Here is a 19,741-nt window from a genome sequence, read left to right as displayed (position 1 = left end):
CAATGTCTCATGATGTTTTATAAATTTATTATCTGCAGGTTTTGGGGAACTTAGTTTATCCCACAGGTCTCCCTGATCTATCGTTATAGCTAACACAAGTACAATCACCACTATTTCTTTTTGCAATGGCTTGCATGTACCCATGCTGATTTTCCTTCCAATTTTACTGCAGTTGGAGTTGTCAATAACACCTGATATGGACCCTCAAATCTGGGTTCTAGCGTTCTTCTGTTATGTCTTTTTACGTAAACTTCGTCTCCTGGTTGCAGCTTGTGCGTTCCCTCAATGGAATCTGGATCTGGAATGGAAGAGAACACTAAAGAGTGTATTTTAGACACATGCTTACATAAATTTTGTACATAAGCAGTTAAGCTTTCAGTTTCTAACATTAAAGTCTGTGGGAAATACAATCCTGTATTGGCAACTCTACCAAACAATATTTCATGGGGGGTGAGTTTGCTCTTTCCCTGGGGGGTGTTTCTGACTGAATACAATGCTATTGGGAGACACTCAGTCCATGGTTTCTGTGTTTCTGCCATGGCTTTCTGTATTTTTAACTTAAGTGTTCCATTCATTCTCTCAACCTTACCAGAACTCTGTGGGTGGTAAGGGGTGTGTAGTTCACTTTTTATACACAACATTTTCATTACATTCTGAAAGATCTCTCCAGTAAAATGTGTACCTCTATCTGACTCGATCACTTCTGGGATACCATAACGGGGTACCAGTTCATGTGCTATTTTTACTGCAGTGACTTTAGCCGTGGCTGTATGAACTGGATAAGCCTCTGGCCACCCCGAAAACATGTCCACACATACCAGTACATACTCATAGTGTCCATGCTTAGGCATCTGGATGTAATCGATCTGAAGTCTCTGGAACGGATATAGTGGTCTTACATGGTGCTTCTGGGGGGTCTTAACAGTCTGTCCTGGATTGTGGGCTAAACAGATTTCACAAGAACCACATTTTGCTCGAGCTACCTGGCCGAACCCTGGGGCTAACCACTTCTGTCTGACCCTCTGTATCATACCGTTTGCAGACACATGTGTAGGTCCGTGGGCTTCACTGACCACAACAGGGTACCACGCTCGGGGGAGACAAAGCTCATCTCCTTTTCTCCATAGTCCTTCTTTTTCTTCTGCCCCCTGTTTCTGCCACTCTTCTTTTTCTTCTCTACTCACCTGCTGGTGGGCTTCTTTGAGCCGTGTAATTAAGTCAAATTCTGATACTGCACTAATAGTGTGGTCAGTTGTCAGAGGTTTTACTGCAGCTCGCTTAGCAGCCTTGTCGGCTCGGTCATTACCCCTAGCTATCTCGGTGTCGAGTCTTACATGTGCAGGTACTTTTATTACTGCTACTTGTTTGGTTGAGGCAGCTGATTCTAGGATTTGTCTAATCATTGGAATGTGTTTTGGCAATACCTGATTCAGTATGCCATGTACATCATGTGTAGTTTGTACTATTAAGGCATGGTCTAGTACTATTTCTGAGGCTTTTTCTACCAAAAGAGAGACAGCTGCTACTACTCTGACACATGATGGTGCAGCTTTGGTAACATTATCTAATTGAGCAGAATAGTATGCGACAGGTCTTTGTTTATTTTCATGTTTCTGTGTTAGTACTCCTGTAGCATGATTAGACATTTCCGCAGCCATTAATTGGAATGGTTTGGCGTAGTCTGGGATTCCCAAGGCCGGGGCTGACATGAGACCTTTCTTGAGGTCTTGAAAGGCTATGAGTGCTGATTCAGTTAACTGAAAAGGCTCGATTTTTAAACAATCATATAGAGGTTGCATAAGCTGACTAGCATGTATAACCCATTGTCTGCAGTGTGATACTATTCCCAAAAATGCTCTTAATGTTTTGTAGTTCTTGGGAGGAACAAGATCTCTAATGATTTTTAGTCTGTCGGCGGTGAGGTGCCGAATACCTTGTGAAATGCAGTGTCCTAGAAATACTACCGTAGTCATACAAAGTTGTACTTTTTTCTTGTTAACTTTACAGCCCATGTCTGCTAGAAATATTAACAATCTTATTGTGTTGCTGTTTGCGGACTCTTGAGCAGGGGCACATAATAATAGGTCATCAACATATTGAAGAATTACAACCTCATCCGTAGGTTTGAAATTTTGAAGAACTGATCTCATAGCTTCTGAGTACAAGGTAGGTGAATGTATCATACCCTGTGGTAATCTTGTCCATGCTAATTGTCTATTCTTAAATGTAAATGCAAACAGTTTGTAACAGTCTGGGTGTAATGGTACTGAAAAAAATGCATTTGATAAGTCTATGACAGAAAATACTCGTGCTGTTGCTGGGATCTGTGATAGCAACGTGTGTGGATTTGGCACAACAGGAGTAATAGGTTCCAAAATTTTATTTATCTCTCTTAAATCATGTACCATCCGGTATCTAGCAGCTGACCCCTCAGTAGATTTCTTTTTTACGGGGTACAACGGTGTATTGGCTGGTGACTTTATTTCTATCAGTACTCCAGTTTTTAGATAATCTTTTATCTGTTCTCCTATGGCGTGTTCTTGTTGGGCACTAATAGGATACTGTCTCAATTGGGGTAGTGTCACACCTGGAACAGGAGTGACTTTTACTGGAGCTATTGGCATTAGTCCTACATCGGTGTCATGTTGTGCCCATAATTTTTCTGGTACCTCAGAAAGATCTAAAATAATTTGGGTAGGGGCAGGATCTTTCTCATCCTCTAAGGCTTGGACTTTTACAATGTTTTCTAGAGACTCTTGGTCATCAGGCACCAAAATTTGGACTCTACCATCCTCCAAAAATTGGATATTCATTTCTGTCTGCTTTAATAGGTCTGTACCTAGAAGACAAGTAGGTGCCCCTTTGACAAAAAGAAATTTAGATAAAAATATTTTAGATCCTATCTTTGTTTCAAGGGGAATACTATATGGGAGTGGCCTGATTCCTCCATCATACCCTTCGGTATAGGTTACATCATCTGATAAACAATCAGCATTTGGTAAGGCGTCTTCATTGAGGACGGAGGAAGTTGCTCCGGTATCTATTAGAAAAGGGCATTGTTTTCCTGCTACTTTTACCTGAATTATTGGGCGCCTTCCAGTCAAAGTGGTTTGCATCACGTCTAGTCACTTGCTTGCTGCAGGAGCAGAAGCCTGTACTGTCTTTTCTTGTGATTCTCTTGGGACATAGGTACCATCTTCTATATCCCTGGCTTTTTTCCTGCATTCTCTAATCCAATGTCCTGGTTTCTTACAGTAGTGACATGGATTAGTTTTCTTATCCAAATTCCCTTTGTCATAGGTCTGATTTGATCTGTTGTTTTTATTGACCAGACTATTATTTGCTGCTACTCTGATGGGTTTGGATGCTGCCTCACGCATATCCATTTCTATCCCTAATAGTTTTTGTCTGACTATCTGGGGATCATCTAGGGTTCTCCAATCAGGAGTTGCAGCCTTGAACTTTTCCCTAAGTTTTGGGTTAAGATTCTCTATAAAAGTTTTTGTCATCAGTCGAATGACTCCTTCATTGGTAAGGTCCATTCCCTCGTCTCTGTAACTGTTTTCTACCGCTAAGTAGTATTCATCTACAGGCTGTCCTGACTTCTGGGAGACAGTTCCTGAAGTCCCTCTCATTCGTTGTTTAGTTCTCATAAACTCCATAAGTCTGATCATAAAATTCTGTCCTGACAGTGCGGTATTTGGATCCTCACCATCTACTGGTTGAGGTCTATGAGGTTCTATAACTGTCATCAATTCCTGATACAACCCTGGTGTCATTTTCATTCTACATAATTCTGTTCCATCTGACCATGTTCCATTATGGGTGTGTATTATCTGCTGTATGTACGTAGCAAATCTTAGTGGACATTGTATTGGATCTGGTGCATTCTGAAGTAGGGACATTCCCTCAGCGGGGGTCCATGGAAAATATTGTCTAGTCTGATGGTATCTAGTTACTCTACGCGGTGGATTGCCACCATCTTCTTCTCTGTATGGTCGACTGAGGATACGCACTGGTGCCAACATATCATGTGGTCGTGGTGCTCCACATCCTGCACATGTGTCTCTCCAGTCTGGATTCTGGAGTCCACAGTTTGTACATGTCCATCCACCCGGACCCCGAAGATCAGGATACGGTGTGGGTTCTGACCTGGGCTGATATGGTGGTGCCAATGGGTTCATTTGTTTACTGTTTTCTGTTTGTACAATGGGACCCTGTCTGACTGGAGTTCTCCATAATCCATTGTCTTTATTAAAAGTCCAATGGTCTGTCTCTGCTGTTTTTGATAGTTCGACCATGGCCTCTACTTGTTCCTGCCATCCTTTGTCTCTTATCACTCCTGCTTTTCTAACCCGAATGTCCTCCCATAGTTTCCTGTTAAACCTGTCATGCCTTGCTACCTGAAAAGTTTTGCAAACTTTCCCTAAATTCTTAGTTGCTTCTACACCACACCTTTCTTTCACGATCGTATAGACATCTTGTTCATCATTTGTGGTCTTAGTCTGTTTGTTGCCCATTTTTCCTGACTATTCATACCTTAGGAGGCTTTTTGGGTTAGATAAAATATATTCTATATTTTACCTTTCCTCGTTACCTATTCTGTCCTAAGGAGCCAGTATCTGAAACGGTTTCTCTGGACCGTTTTGTCTGAAGTGTAGAGTAATTCTAACACACATATATATGGCAACAAGGGCAAGACCAACAATACATAAAATGAACCATACAGTCTCCATTATATATCGTGTCCCTGGAGTATTATCATTACTTCCATGGGCTCATTCTGTCAATCTCTTATCCGTCAAAAAGGAGGACAAAGGTTCGGGAGTTAAGCGTGAGCGAAGGTTTCCCCGAAAGGACACAACCTTATGACTCAGTTAGGCAATCTCCGTAATACTTATGTCATCTACCTTAGTGCGGCTTATGAGGCTATTCCCGACATCCACATCTCTTTCATACCATCCGTTTCATAACCTTCTCTGACCTCTCCTTCGGCAGATCCTACAGTATATACATGAATGACCCGAGCTATAGGTATCCTTCTCTACTAGTTCCTCAATGCCAACACAAGATATGCATGAAATTTACGGACTATCGCAGAGCAGATGTAAGAGAACTAACAGTGTCTCTTACCTGGCCAGGTTTGTCATCTGCTGTTCCGATGTCCCAATCTCAGCGGTTACTCGTGCCGGTCGATGAACTTGAAGGAATACGCAGACCTCGGGTCCCTGTTTCGGGCGCCAGGAATTGTTAGGATCATTCAGCCATGGAGGGTCCTTGTTGGAGTCGGGGTATCCCCGTAACAAGAAATACACAGACACGTAGTGTATAATCAAGTACTGGGAAGCCCCTGAGCGCGTCTCCCTCTATGGGTGCTGTCCCTTTATTTATAATAATAATCATTTTTTTTTTTTTTTTTTTTTTTGTCAGACATGCGCAGTAAAATGCCTTTGTTTCACAAGCAGTGAAGTGATGATTCATAACAGTGGAATGTTGATAAGAAAGTTTCATAAACAGAAAAGTGATAATTAGTAGAAGGTTGCTGAGACAGCTAAAACAAGTTACAATCTAGTTTCTGGGCGTCAGTCCAAATGTCCAGATAAGGGAAGAATAACTTCATCTGTGTCTTACATCGTAGTCTTGGGTGTAGAATAACTCCTATCATCCTCTCAGCGGTCTCTGTGAGCTTCTCAGCGACATTCAGCCAGCCAGGTATCCTGCCTGCAGTAGATGGAATGTGGCAATGGAACGCTGGCTGCGCGTGTCATAATAGGCTCTGAGCCTTTATATACCTGTGCACAGCAGCAGCCACCTTCAGTCTGCTGCTGGACAGCCAGCAGCAGCAGCAGCAGGAGAGGTATGTAATCAGGAGCCCTCCTGCTAAGGGTAGACAGCTGCTCGTTCCACCCCACCCCCCGCCTTAATTGGTTCTCCTCCCTTCCAACGGTGTTGAGGCGGGTGGGAACAGCAGGGGGTGAAGGTGCTGTGTTTAAAGAGGTGGAGTTATGCAGATCTAAAACGCGTGGATTGCAGCAGCAGCAAGCCGAAAAGTGCAGGCATGTAAGGGATCTAGAGGTTGACAACATGTCTTCTTAACGGGAGTCCAGGAGCTCATCTCCACAAATGGACTTTTCAGGATCCTTGGGTGGCTCCGTAGTTTGAAACCAATTCTGGTTATCGCTTCTCGGCCTTTTGGCTAAGATCAAGTGTAGTATCTGTTCTTATCAGTTTAATATCTGATACGTCCCCTATCTGGGGACCATATATTAAATGGATTTTTAGAACAGGGAGATGGAAAAAGAGCTTGCTCTGTCCACTCCACGCATTGACCTGGTATTGCAGTATCTCCAGGACCGGTGCACCCCTTCTTTAATGCAGTTTCTAAAATCAGAAAGAATTGAATTCAATGTTTTTTGTTCATTTTGCTTGTTTGTCGGATTTTGGGATGGACTCTTTGGCTTTGCTTTTCTTCTCCTCATTGGATTTTTCATGTTCAAAGTTGCAGAAGCCAGATTACAAGCTCATTTTGGTTCAACTTCAGCAACTGTGCATTGCATTGCCATGTAATGTGATGCAATGCTATCTTTCTAGCTCTCCCTTTTTACTTCCTTTTGGATAAACAGACATATTAGGCAAGCATTTTGGAGCTTTCACCTAAATAACTACAGGTGGTGAGATAAGCTGCACAATATAATTGACCTTTCAGTATATTGTTGCACACACACCATCTATTTAGCAAATGCCCTTGTTATCAACAGCAGCCTTTTAAACTCACCTGAGCTAACAGGTATGTGCGCTGGTTACTCTGCTGCGCTTAAAATTTCTTTTTTGGTTTGCTACAATGCCTTTTCTGAAACGTTGTCTCCTTCTGCTGGAACACTGACTTCTTTCATTTAATGCCTGCAGACTATAAAAGAGAACCCAACCCAAAAAGTTTGGTTGATTAGTCTGTGGCATTCTGTTAAACTGTTGCTTATGGCGGTCTCTGTGAGCTTCTCAGCGACATTCAGCCAGCCAGGTATCCTGCCTGCAGTAGATGGAATGTGGCAATGGAACGCTGGCTGCGCGTGTCATAATAGGCTCTGAGCCTTTATATACCTGTGCACAGCAGCAGCCACCTTCAGTCTGCTGCTGGACAGCCAGCAGCAGCAGCAGCAGGAGAGGTATGTAATCAGGAGCCCTCCTGCTAAGGGTAGACAGCTGCTCGTTCCACCCCACCCCCCGCCTTAATTGGTTCTCCTCCCTTCCAACGGTGTTGAGGCGGGTGGGAACAGCAGGGGGTGAAGGTGCTGTGTTTAAAGAGGTGGAGTTATGCAGATCTAAAACGCGTGGATTGCAGCAGCAGCAAGCCGAAAAGTGCAGGCATGTAAGGGATCTAGAGGTTGACAACATGTCTTCTTAACGGGAGTCCAGGAGCTCATCTCCACAAATGGACTTTTCAGGATCCTTGGGTGGCTCCGTAGTTTGAAACCAATTCTGGTTATCGCTTCTCGGCCTTTTGGCTAAGATCAAGTGTAGTATCTGTTCTTATCAGTTTAATATCTGATACGTCCCCTATCTGGGGACCATATATTAAATGGATTTTTAGAACAGGGAGATGGAAAAAGAGCTTGCTCTGTCCACTCCACGCATTGACCTGGTATTGCAGTATCTCCAGGACCGGTGCACCCCTTCTTTAATGCAGTTTCTAAAATCAGAAAGAATTGAATTCAATGTTTTTTGTTCATTTTGCTTGTTTGTCGGATTTTGGGATGGACTCTTTGGCTTTGCTTTTCTTCTCCTCATTGGATTTTTCATGTTCAAAGTTGCACAAGCCAGATTACAAGCTCATTTTGGTTCAACTTCAGCAACTGTGCATTGCATTGCCATGTATTGTGATGCAATGCTATCTTTCTAGCTCTCCCTTTTTACTTCCTTTTGGATAAACAGACATATTAGGCAAGCATTTTGGAGCTTTCACCTAAATAACTACAGGTGGTGAGATAAGCTGCACAATATAATTGACCTTTCAGTATATTGTTGCACACACACCATCTATTTAGCAAATGCCCTTGTTATCAACAGCAGCCTTTTAAACTCACCTGAGCTAACAGGTATGTGCGCTGGTTACTCTGCTGCGCTTAAAATTTCTTTTTTGGTTTGCTACAATGCCTTTTCTGAAACGTTGTCTCCTTCTGCTGGAACACTGACTTCTTTCATTTAATGCCTGCAGACTATAAAAGAGAACCCAACCCAAAAAGTTTGGTTGATTAGTCTGTGGCATTCTGTTAAACTGTTGCTTATGGCGGTCTCTGTGAGCTTCTCAGCGACATTCAGCCAGCCAGGTATCCTGCCTGCAGTAGATGGAATGTGGCAATGGAACGCTGGCTGCGCGTGTCATAATAGGCTCTGAGCCTTTATATACCTGTGCACAGCAGCAGCCACCTTCAGTCTGCTGCTGGACAGCCAGCAGCAGCAGCAGCAGGAGAGGTATGTAATCAGGAGCCCTCCTGCTAAGGGTAGACAGCTGCTCGTTCCACCCCACCCCCCGCCTTAATTGGTTCTCCTCCCTTCCAACGGTGTTGAGGCGGGTGGGAACAGCAGGGGGTGAAGGTGCTGTGTTTAAAGAGGTGGAGTTATGCAGATCTAAAACGCGTGGATTGCAGCAGCAGCAAGCCGAAAAGTGCAGGCATGTAAGGGATCTAGAGGTTGACAACATGTCTTCTTAACGGGAGTCCAGGAGCTCATCTCCACAAATGGACTTTTCAGGATCCTTGGGTGGCTCCGTAGTTTGAAACCAATTCTGGTTATCGCTTCTCGGCCTTTTGGCTAAGATCAAGTGTAGTATCTGTTCTTATCAGTTTAATATCTGATACGTCCCCTATCTGGGGACCATATATTAAATGGATTTTTAGAACAGGGAGATGGAAAAAGAGCTTGCTCTGTCCACTCCACGCATTGACCTGGTATTGCAGTATCTCCAGGACCGGTGCACCCCTTCTTTAATGCAGTTTCTAAAATCAGAAAGAATTGAATTCAATGTTTTTTGTTCATTTTGCTTGTTTGTCGGATTTTGGGATGGACTCTTTGGCTTTGCTTTTCTTCTCCTCATTGGATTTTTCATGTTCAAAGTTGCAGAAGCCAGATTACAAGCTCATTTTGGTTCAACTTCAGCAACTGTGCATTGCATTGCCATGTAATGTGATGCAATGCTATCTTTCTAGCTCTCCCTTTTTACTTCCTTTTGGATAAACAGACATATTAGGCAAGCATTTTGGAGCTTTCACCTAAATAACTACAGGTGGTGAGATAAGCTGCACAATATAATTGACCTTTCAGTATATTGTTGCACACACACCATCTATTTAGCAAATGCCCTTGTTATCAACAGCAGCCTTTTAAACTCACCTGAGCTAACAGGTATGTGCGCTGGTTACTCTGCTGCGCTTAAAATTTCTTTTTTGGTTTGCTACAATGCCTTTTCTGAAACGTTGTCTCCTTCTGCTGGAACACTGACTTCTTTCATTTAATGCCTGCAGACTATAAAAGAGAACCCAACCCAAAAAGTTTGGTTGATTAGTCTGTGGCATTCTGTTAAACTGTTGATTATGGCGGTCTCTGTGAGCTTCTCAGCGACATTCAGCCAGCCAGGTATCCTGCCTGCAGTAGATGGAATGTGGCAATGGAACGCTGGCTGCACGTGTCATAATAGGCTCTGAGCCTTTATATACCTGTGCACAGCAGCAGCCACCTTCAGTCTGCTGCTGGACAGCCAGCAGCAGCAGCAGCAGGAGAGGTATGTAATCAGGAGCCCTCCTGCTAAGGGTAGACAGCTGCTCGTTCCACCCCACCCCCCGCCTTAATTGGTTCTCCTCCCATCCAACGGTGTTGAGGCGGGTGGGAACAGCAGGGGGTGAAGGTGCTGTGTTTAAAGAGGTGGAGTTATGCAGATCTAAAACGCGTGGATTACAGCAGCAGCAAGCCGAAAAGTGCAGGCATGTAAGGGATCTAGAGGTTGACAACATGTCTTCTTAACGGGAGTCCAGGAGCTCATCTCCACAAATGGACTTTTCAGGATCCTTGGGTGGCTCCGTAGTTTGAAACCAATTCTGGTTATCGCTTCTCGGCCTTTTGGCTAAGATCAAGTGTAGTATCTGTTCTTATCAGTTTAATATCTGATACGTCCCCTATCTGGGGACCATATATTAAATGGATTTTTAGAACAGGGAGATGGAAAAAGAGCTTGCTCTGTCCACTCCACGCATTGACCTGGTATTGCAGTATCTCCAGGACCGGTGCACCCCTTCTTTAATGCAGTTTCTAAAATCAGAAAGAATTGAATTCAATGTTTTTTGTTCATTTTGCTTGTTTGTCGGATTTTGGGATGGACTCTTTGGCTTTGCTTTTCTTCTCCTCATTGGATTTTTCATGTTCAAAGTTGCAGAAGCCAGATTACAAGCTCATTTTGGTTCAACTTCAGCAACTGTGCATTGCATTGCCATGTAATGTGATGCAATGCTATCTTTCTAGCTCTCCCTTTTTACTTCCTTTTGGATAAACAGACATATTAGGCAAGCATTTTGGAGCTTTCACCTAAATAACTACAGGTGGTGAGATAAGCTGCACAATATAATTGACCTTTCAGTATATTGTTGCACACACACCATCTATTTAGCAAATGCCCTTGTTATCAACAGCAGCCTTTTAAACTCACCTGAGCTAACAGGTATGTGCGCTGGTTACTCTGCTGCGCTTAAAATTTCTTTTTTGGTTTGCTACAATGCCTTTTCTGAAACGTTGTCTCCTTCTGCTGGAACACTGACTTCTTTCATTTAATGCCTGCAGACTATAAAAGAGAACCCAACCCAAAAAGTTTGGTTGATTAGTCTGTGGCATTCTGTTAAACTGTTGCTTATGGCGGTCTCTGTGAGCTTCTCAGCGACATTCAGCCAGCCAGGTATCCTGCCTGCAGTAGATGGAATGTGGCAATGGAACGCTGGCTGCGCGTGTCATAATAGGCTCTGAGCCTTTATATACCTGTGCACAGCAGCAGCCACCTTCAGTCTGCTGCTGGACAGCCAGTAGCAGCAGCAGCAGGAGAGGTATGTAATCAGGAGCCCTCCTGCTAAGGGTAGACAGCTGCTCGTTCCACCCCACCCCCCGCCTTAATTGGTTCTCCTCCCTTCCAACGGTGTTGAGGCGGGTGGGAACAGCAGGGGGTGAAGGTGCTGTGTTTAAAGAGGTGGAGTTATGCAGATCTAAAACGCGTGGATTGCAGCAGCAGCAAGCCGAAAAGTGCAGGCATGTAAGGGATCTAGAGGTTGACAACGTCTTCTTAACGGGAGTCCAGGAGCTCATCTCCACAAATGGACTTTTCAGGATCCTTGGGTGGCTCCGTAGTTTGAAACCAATTCTGGTTATCGCTTCTCGGCCTTTTGGCTAAGATCAAGTGTAGTATCTGTTCTTATCAGTTTAATATCTGATACGTCCCCTATCTGGGGACCATATATTAAATGGATTTTTAGAACAGGGAGATGGAAAAAGAGCTTGCTCTGTCCACTCCACGCATTGACCTGGTATTGCAGTATCTCCAGGACCGGTGCACCCCTTCTTTAATGCAGTTTCTAAAATCAGAAAGAATTGAATTCAATGTTTTTTGTTCATTTTGCTTGTTTGTCGGATTTTGGGATGGACTCTTTGGCTTTGCTTTTCTTCTCCTCATTGGATTTTTCATGTTCAAAGTTGCAGAAGCCAGATTACAAGCTCATTTTGGTTCAACTTCAGCAACTGTGCATTGCATTGCCATGTAATGTGATGCAATGCTATCTTTCTAGCTCTCCCTTTTTACTTCCTTTTGGATAAACAGACATATTAGGCAAGCATTTTGGAGCTTTCACCTAAATAACTACAGGTGGTGAGATAAGCTGCACAATATAATTGACCTTTCAGTATATTGTTGCACACACACCATCTATTTAGCAAATGCCCTTGTTATCAACAGCAGCCTTTTAAACTCACCTGAGCTAACAGGTATGTGCGCTGGTTACTCTGCTGCGCTTAAAATTTCTTTTTTGGTTTGCTACAATGCCTTTTCTGAAACGTTGTCTCCTTCTGCTGGAACACTGACTTCTTTCATTTAATGCCTGCAGACTATAAAAGAGAACCCAACCCAAAAAGTTTGGTTGATTAGTCTGTGGCATTCTGTTAAACTGTTGCTTATGGCGGTCTCTGTGAGCTTCTCAGCGACATTCAGCCAGCCAGGTATCCTGCCTGCAGTAGATGGAATGTGGCAATGGAACGCTGGCTGCGCGTGTCATAATAGGCTCTGAGCTTTTATATACCTGTGCACAGCAGCAGCCACCTTCAGTCTGCTGCTGGACAGCCAGCAGCAGCAGCAGCAGGAGAGGTATGTAATCAGGAGCCCTCCTGCTAAGGGTAGACAGCTGCTCGTTCCACCCCACCCCCCGCCTTAATTGGTTCTCCTCCCTTCCAACGGTGTTGAGGCGGGTGGGAACAGCAGGGGGTGAAGGTGCTGTGTTTAAAGAGGTGGAGTTATGCAGATCTAAAACGCGTGGATTGCAGCAGCAGCAAGCCGAAAAGTGCAGGCATGTAAGGGATCTAGAGGTTGACAACATGTCTTCTTAACGGGAGTCCAGGAGCTCATCTCCACAAATGGACTTTTCAGGATCCTTGGGTGGCTCCGTAGTTTGAAACCAATTCTGGTTATCGCTTCTCGGCCTTTTGGCTAAGATCAAGTGTAGTATCTGTTCTTATCAGTTTAATATCTGATACGTCCCCTATCTGGGGACCATATATTAAATGGATTTTTAGAACAGGGAGATGGAAAAAGAGCTTGCTCTGTCCACTCCACGCATTGACCTGGTATTGCAGTATCTCCAGGACCGGTGCACCCCTTCTTTAATGCAGTTTCTAAAATCAGAAAGAATTGAATTCAATGTTTTTTGTTCATTTTGCTTGTTTGTCGGAATTTGGGATGGACTCTTTGGCTTTGCTTTTCTTCTCCTCATTGGATTTTTCATGTTCAAAGTTGCAGAAGCCAGATTACAAGCTCATTTTGGTTCAACTTCAGCAACTGTGCATTGCATTGCCATGTAATGTGATGCAATGCTATCTTTCTAGCTCTCCCTTTTTACTTCCTTTTGGATAAACAGACATATTAGGCAAGCATTTTGGAGCTTTCACCTAAATAACTACAGGTGGTGAGATAAGCTGCACAATATAATTGACCTTTCAGTATATTGTTGCACACACACCATCTATTTAGCAAATGCCCTTGTTATCAACAGCAGCCTTTTAAACTCACCTGAGCTAACAGATATGTGCGCTGGTTACTCTGCTGCGCTTAAAATTTCTTTTTTGGTTTGCTACAATGCCTTTTCTGAAACGTTGTCTCCTTCTGCTGGAACACTGACTTCTTTCATTTAATGCCTGCAGACTATAAAAGAGAACCCAACCCAAAAAGTTTGGTTGATTAGTCTGTGGCATTCTGTTAAACTGTTGCTAATGGCGGTCTCTGTGAGCTTCTCAGCGACATTCAGCCAGCCAGGTATCCTGCCTGCAGTAGATGGAATGTGGCAATGGAACGCTGGCTGCGCGTGTCATAATAGGCTCTGAGCCTTTATATACCTGTGCACAGCAGCAGCCACCTTCAGTCTGCTGCTGGACAGCCAGTAGCAGCAGCAGCAGGAGAGGTATGTAATCAGGAGCCCTCCTGCTAAGGGTAGACAGCTGCTCGTTCCACCCCACCCCCCGCCTTAATTGGTTCTCCTCCCTTCCAACGGTGTTGAGGCGGGTGGGAACAGCAGGGGGTGAAGGTGCTGTGTTTAAAGAGGTGGAGTTATGCAGATCTAAAACGCGTGGATTGCAGCAGCAGCAAGCCGAAAAGTGCAGGCATGTAAGGGATCTAGAGGTTGACAACATGTCTTCTTAACGGGAGTCCAGGAGCTCATCTCCACAAATGGACTTTTCAGGATCCTTGGGTGGCTCCGTAGTTTGAAACCAATTCTGGTTATCGCTTCTCGGCCTTTTGGCTAAGATCAAGTGTAGTATCTGTTCTTATCAGTTTAATATCTGATACGTCCCCTATCTGGGGACCATATATTAAATGGATTTTTAGAACAGGGAGATGGAAAAAGAGCTTGCTCTGTCCACTCCACGCATTGACCTGGTATTGCAGTATCTCCAGGACCGGTGCACCCCTTCTTTAATGCAGTTTCTAAAATCAGAAAGAATTGAATTCAATGTTTTTTGTTCATTTTGCTTGTTTGTCGGATTTTGGGATGGACTCTTTGGCTTTGCTTTTCTTCTCCTCATTGGATTTTTCATGTTCAAAGTTGCAGAAGCCAGATTACAAGCTCATTTTGGTTCAACTTCAGCAACTGTGCATTGCATTGCCATGTAATGTGATGCAATGCTATCTTTCTAGCTCTCCCTTTTTACTTCCTTTTGGATAAACAGACATATTAGGCAAGCATTTTGGAGCTTTCACCTAAATAACTACAGGTGGTGAGATAAGCTGCACAATATAATTGACCTTTCAGTATATTGTTGCACACACACCATCTATTTAGCAAATGCCCTTGTTATCAACAGCAGCCTTTTAAACTCACCTGAGCTAACAGGTATGTGCGCTGGTTACTCTGCTGCGCTTAAAATTTCTTTTTTGGTTTGCTACAATGCCTTTTCTGAAACGTTGTCTCCTTCTGCTGGAACACTGACTTCTTTCATTTAATGCCTGCAGACTATAAAAGAGAACCTAACCCAAAAAGTTTGGTTGATTAGTCTGTGGCATTCTGTTAAACTGTTGCTTATGGCGGTCTCTGTGAGCTTCTCAGCGACATTCAGCCAGCCAGGTATCCTGCCTGCAGTAGATGGAATGTGGCAATGGAACGCTGGCTGCGCGTGTCATAATAGGCTCTGAGCCTTTATATACCTGTGCACAGCAGCAGCCACCTTCAGTCTGCTGCTGGACAGCCAGCAGCAGCAGCAGCAGGAGAGGTATGTAATCAGGAGCCCTCCTGCTAAGGGTAGACAGCTGCTCGTTCCACCCCACCCCCCGCCTTAATTGGTTCTCCTCCCTTCCAACGGTGTTGAGGCGGGTGGGAACAGCAGGGGGTGAAGGTGCTGTGTTTAAAGAGGTGGAGTTATGCAGATCTAAAACGCGTGGATTGCAGCAGCAGCAAGCCGAAAAGTGCAGGCATGTAAGGGATCTAGAGGTTGACAACATGTCTTCTTAACGGGAGTCCAGGAGCTCATCTCCACAAATGGACTTTTCAGGATCCTTGGGTGGCTCCGTAGTTTGAAACCAATTCTGGTTATCGCTTCTCGGCCTTTTGGCTAAGATCAAGTGTAGTATCTGTTCTTATCAGTTTAATATCTGATACGTCCCCTATCTGGGGACCATATATTAAATGGATTTTTAGAACAGGGAGATGGAAAAAGAGCTTGCTCTGTCCACTCCACGCATTGACCTGGTATTGCAGTATCTCCAGGACCGGTGCACCCCTTCTTTAATGCAGTTTCTAAAATCAGAAAGAATTGAATTCAATGTTTTTTGTTCATTTTGCTTGTTTGTCGGATTTTGGGATGGACTCTTTGGCTTTGCTTTTCTTCTCCTCATTGGATTTTTCATGTTCAAAGTTGCAGAAGCCAGATTACAAGCTCATTTTGGTTCAACTTCAGCAACTGTGCATTGCATTGCCATGTAATGTGATGCAATGCTATCTTTCTAGCTCTCCCTTTTTACTTCCTTTTGGATAAACAGACATATTAGGCAAGCATTTTGGAGCTTTCACCTAAATAACTACAGGTGGTGAGATAAGCTGCACAATATAATTGACCTTTCAGTATATTGTTGCACACACACCATCTATTTAGCAAATACCCTTGTTATCAACAGCAGCCTTTTAAACTCACCTGAGCTAACAGGTATGTGCGCTGGTTACTCTGCTGCGCTTAAAATTTCTTTTTTGGTTTGCTACAATGAATTTTCTGAAACGTTGTCTCCTTCTGCTGGAACACTGACTTCTTTCATTTAATGCCTGCAGACTATAAAAGAGAACCCAACCCAAAAAGTTTGGTTGATTAGTCTGTGGCATTCTGTTAAACTGTTGCTTATGGCGGTCTCTGTGAGCTTCTCAGCGACATTCAGCCAGCCAGGTATCCTGCCTGCAGTAGATGGAATGTGGCAATGGAACGCTGGCTGCGCGTGTCATAATAGGCTCTGAGCCTTTATATACCTGTGCACAGCAGCAGCCACCTTCAGTCTGCTGCTGGACAGCCAGCAGCAGCAGCAGCAGGAGAGGTATGTAATCAGGAGCCCTCCTGCTAAGGGTAGACAGCTGCTCGTTCCACCCCACCCCCCGCCTTAATTGGTTCTCCTCCCTTCCAACGGTGTTGAGGCGGGTGGGAACAGCAGGGGGTGAAGGTGCTGTGTTTAAAGAGGTGGAGTTATGCAGATCTAAAACGCGTGGATTGCAGCAGCAGCAAGCCGAAAAGTGCAGGCATGTAAGGGATCTAGAGGTTGACAACATGTCTTCTTAACGGGAGTCCAGGAGCTCATCTCCACAAATGGACTTTTCAGGATCCTTGGGTGGCTCCGTAGTTTGAAACCAATTCTGGTTATCGCTTCTCGGCCTTTTGGCTAAGATCAAGTGTAGTATCTGTTCTTATCAGTTTAATATCTGATACGTCCCCTATCTGGGGACCATATATTAAATGGATTTTTAGAACAGGGAGATGGAAAAAGAGCTTGCTCTGTCCACTCCACGCATTGACCTGGTATTGCAGTATCTCCAGGACCGGTGCACCCCTTCTTTAATGCAGTTTCTAAAATCAGAAAGAATTGAATTCAATGTTTTTTGTTCATTTTGCTTGTTTGTCGGATTTTGGGATGGACTCTTTGGCTTTGCTTTTCTTCTCCTCATTGGATTTTTCATGTTCAAAGTTGCAGAAGCCAGATTACAAGCTCATTTTGGTTCAACTTCAGCAACTGTGCATTGCATTGCCATGTAATGTGATGCAATGCTATCTTTCTAGCTCTCCCTTTTTACTTCCTTTTGGATAAACAGACATATTAGGCAAGCATTTTGGAGCTTTCACCTAAATAACTACAGGTGGTGAGATAAGCTGCACAATATAATTGACCTTTCAGTATATTGTTGCACACACACCATCTATTTAGCAAATGCCCTTGTTATCAACAGCAGCCTTTTAAACTCACCTGAGCTAACAGGTATGTGCGCTGGTTACTCTGCTGCGCTTAAAATTTCTTTTTTGGTTTGCTACAATGCCTTTTCTGAAACGTTGTCTCCTTCTGCTGGAACACTGACTTCTTTCATTTAATGCCTGCAGACTATAAAAGAGAACCCAACCCAAAAAGTTTGGTTGATTAGTCTGTGGCATTCTGTTAAACTGTTGCTTATGGCGGTCTCTGTGAGCTTCTCAGCGACATTCAGCCAGCCAGGTATCCTGCCTGCAGTAGATGGAATGTGGCAATGGAACGCTGGCTGCGCGAGTCATAATAGGCTCTGAGCCTTTATATACCTGTGCACAGCAGCAGCCACCTTCAGTCTGCTGCTGGACAGCCAGCAGCAGCAGCAGCAGGAGAGGTATGTAATCAGGAGCCCTCCTGCTAAGGGTAGACAGCTGCTCGTTCCACCCCACCCCCCGCCTTAATTGGTTCTCCTCCCTTCCAACGGTGTTGAGGCGGGTGGGAACAGCAGGGGGTGAAGGTGCTGTGTTTAAAGAGGTGGAGTTATGCAGATCTAAAACGCGTGGATTGCAGCAGCAGCAAGCCGAAAAGTGCAGGCATGTAAGGGATCTAGAGGTTGACAACATGTCTTCTTAACGGGAGTCCAGGAGCTCATCTCCACAAATGGACTTTTCAGGATCCTTGGGTGGCTCCGTAGTTTGAAACCAATTCTGGTTATCGCTTCTCGGCCTTTTGGCTAAGATCAAGTGTAGTATCTGTTCTTATCAGTTTAATATCTGATACGTCCCCTATCTGGGGACCATATATTAAATGGATTTTTAGAACAGGGAGATGGAAAAAGAGCTTGCTCTGTCCACTCCACGCATTGACCTGGTATTGCAGTATCTCCAGGACCGGTGCACCCCTTCTTTAATGCAGTTTCTAAAATCAGAAAGAATTGAATTCAATGTTTTTTGTTCATTTTGCTTGTTTGTCGGATTTTGGGATGGACTCTTTGGCTTTGCTTTCCTTCTCCTCATTGGATTTTTCATGTTCAAAGTTGCAGAAGCCAGATTACAAGCTCATTTTGGTTCAACTTCAGCAACTGTGCATTGCATTGCCATGTAATGTGATGCAATGCTATCTTTCTAGCTCTCCCTTTTTACTTCCTTTTGGATAAACAGACATATTAGGCAAGCATTTTGGAGCTTTCACCTAAATAACTACAGGTGGTGAGATAAGCTGCACAATATAATTGACCTTTCAGTATATTGTTGCACACACACCATCTATTTAGCAAATGCCCTTGTTATCAACAGCAGCCTTTTAAACTCACCTGAGCTAACAGGTATGTGCGCTGGTTACTCTGCTGCGCTTAAAATTTCTTTTTTGGTTTGCTACAATGCCTTTTCTGAAACGTTGTCTCCTTCTGCTGGAACACTGACTTCTTTCATTTAATGCCTGCAGACTATAAAAGAGAACCCAACCCAAAAAGTTTGGTTGATTAGTCTGTGGCATTCTGTTAAACTGTTGCTTATGGCGGTCTCTGTGAGCTTCTCAGCGACATTCAGCCAGCCAGGTATGTTGCCTGCAGTAGATGGAATGTGGCAATGGAACGCTGGCTGCGCGTGTCATAATAGGCTCTGAGCCTTTATATACCTGTGCACAGCAGCAGCCACCTTCAGTCTGCTGCTGGACAGCCAGCAGCAGCAGCAGCAGGAGAGGTATGTAATCAGGAGCCCTCCTGCTAAGGGTAGACAGCTGCTCGTTCCACCCCACCCCCCGCCTTAATTGGTTCTCCTCCCTTCCAACGGTGTTGAGGCGGGTGGGAACAGCAGGGGGTGAAGGTGCTGTGTTTAAAGAGGTGGAGTTATGCAGATCTAAAACGCGTGGATTGCAGCAGCAGCAAGCCGAAAAGTGCAGGCATGTAAGGGATCTAGAGGTTGACAACATGTCTTCTTAACGGGAGTCCAGGAGCTCATCTCCACAAATGGACTTTTCAGGATCCTTGGGTGGCTCCGTAGTTTGAAACCAATTCTGGTTATCGCTTCTCGGCCTTTTGGCTAAGATCAAGTGTAGTATCTGTTCTTATCAGTTTAATATCTGATACGTCCCCTATCTGGGGACCATATATTAAATGGATTTTTAGAACAGGGAGATGGAAAAAGAGCTTGCTCTGTCCACTCCACGCATTGACCTGGTATTGCAGTATCTCCAGGACCGGTGCACCCCTTCTTTAATGCAGTTTCTAAAATCAGAAAGAATTGAATTCAATGTTTTTTGTTCATTTTGCTTGTTTGTCGGATTTTGGGATGGACTCTTTGGCTTTGCTTTTCTTCTCCTCATTGGATTTTTCATGTTCAAAGTTGCAGAAGCCAGATTACAAGCTCATTTTGGTTCAACTTCAGCAACTGTGCATTGCATTGCCATGTAATGTGATGCAATGCTATCTTTCTAGCTCTCCCTTTTTACTTCCTTTTGGATAAACAGACATATTAGGCAAGCATTTTGGAGCTTTCACCTAAATAACTACAGGTGGTGAGATAAGCT

The 19,741-nt window shown here is 44.1% G+C and overlaps 11 non-coding genes across 11 annotated transcripts; all 11 read left to right on the top strand.

Annotated features, from left to right (window-relative positions):
- The first annotated feature begins 6,176 nt into the window (after nucleotides 1-6,176).
- Nucleotides 6,177-6,367, top strand: LOC141194229 (U2 spliceosomal RNA). Its single transcript, XR_012267017.1, has one exon. It is a non-coding gene; the product is annotated as a U2 spliceosomal RNA (small nuclear RNA).
- A 1,115-nt stretch (nucleotides 6,368-7,482) lies between these two features.
- Nucleotides 7,483-7,673, top strand: LOC141194228 (U2 spliceosomal RNA). The gene has a single exon (XR_012267016.1). It is a non-coding gene; the product is annotated as a U2 spliceosomal RNA (small nuclear RNA).
- Nucleotides 7,674-8,788: 1,115 nt separating this feature from the next.
- Nucleotides 8,789-8,979, top strand: LOC141194227 (U2 spliceosomal RNA). The gene has a single exon (XR_012267015.1). It is a non-coding gene; the product is annotated as a U2 spliceosomal RNA (small nuclear RNA).
- A 1,115-nt stretch (nucleotides 8,980-10,094) lies between these two features.
- Nucleotides 10,095-10,285, top strand: LOC141194225 (U2 spliceosomal RNA). Its single transcript, XR_012267013.1, has one exon. It is a non-coding gene; the product is annotated as a U2 spliceosomal RNA (small nuclear RNA).
- Nucleotides 10,286-11,398: 1,113 nt separating this feature from the next.
- On the top strand, nucleotides 11,399-11,589 carry LOC141194224 (U2 spliceosomal RNA). Its single transcript, XR_012267012.1, has one exon. It is a non-coding gene; the product is annotated as a U2 spliceosomal RNA (small nuclear RNA).
- Nucleotides 11,590-12,704: 1,115 nt separating this feature from the next.
- Nucleotides 12,705-12,895, top strand: LOC141194223 (U2 spliceosomal RNA). The gene has a single exon (XR_012267011.1). It is a non-coding gene; the product is annotated as a U2 spliceosomal RNA (small nuclear RNA).
- A 1,115-nt stretch (nucleotides 12,896-14,010) lies between these two features.
- On the top strand, nucleotides 14,011-14,201 carry LOC141194222 (U2 spliceosomal RNA). Its single transcript, XR_012267010.1, has one exon. It is a non-coding gene; the product is annotated as a U2 spliceosomal RNA (small nuclear RNA).
- A 1,115-nt stretch (nucleotides 14,202-15,316) lies between these two features.
- Nucleotides 15,317-15,507, top strand: LOC141194221 (U2 spliceosomal RNA). Its single transcript, XR_012267009.1, has one exon. It is a non-coding gene; the product is annotated as a U2 spliceosomal RNA (small nuclear RNA).
- Nucleotides 15,508-16,622: 1,115 nt separating this feature from the next.
- Nucleotides 16,623-16,813, top strand: LOC141194220 (U2 spliceosomal RNA). Its single transcript, XR_012267008.1, has one exon. It is a non-coding gene; the product is annotated as a U2 spliceosomal RNA (small nuclear RNA).
- A 1,115-nt stretch (nucleotides 16,814-17,928) lies between these two features.
- On the top strand, nucleotides 17,929-18,119 carry LOC141194219 (U2 spliceosomal RNA). Its single transcript, XR_012267007.1, has one exon. It is a non-coding gene; the product is annotated as a U2 spliceosomal RNA (small nuclear RNA).
- A 1,115-nt stretch (nucleotides 18,120-19,234) lies between these two features.
- On the top strand, nucleotides 19,235-19,425 carry LOC141194217 (U2 spliceosomal RNA). Its single transcript, XR_012267006.1, has one exon. It is a non-coding gene; the product is annotated as a U2 spliceosomal RNA (small nuclear RNA).
- Nucleotides 19,426-19,741: the final 316 nt, after the last annotated feature.

This window comes from Phyllobates terribilis, unplaced genomic scaffold, assembly GCF_046119375.1.
Source record: "Phyllobates terribilis strain yellow unplaced genomic scaffold, ASM4611937v1 Scaffold_66__1_contigs__length_7565176, whole genome shotgun sequence".
NCBI lineage: Eukaryota > Metazoa > Chordata > Amphibia > Anura > Dendrobatidae > Phyllobates > Phyllobates terribilis.
Note: the sequence above shows the minus strand (reverse complement) of the source record. Positions and strands in the feature narration are given on the sequence as shown.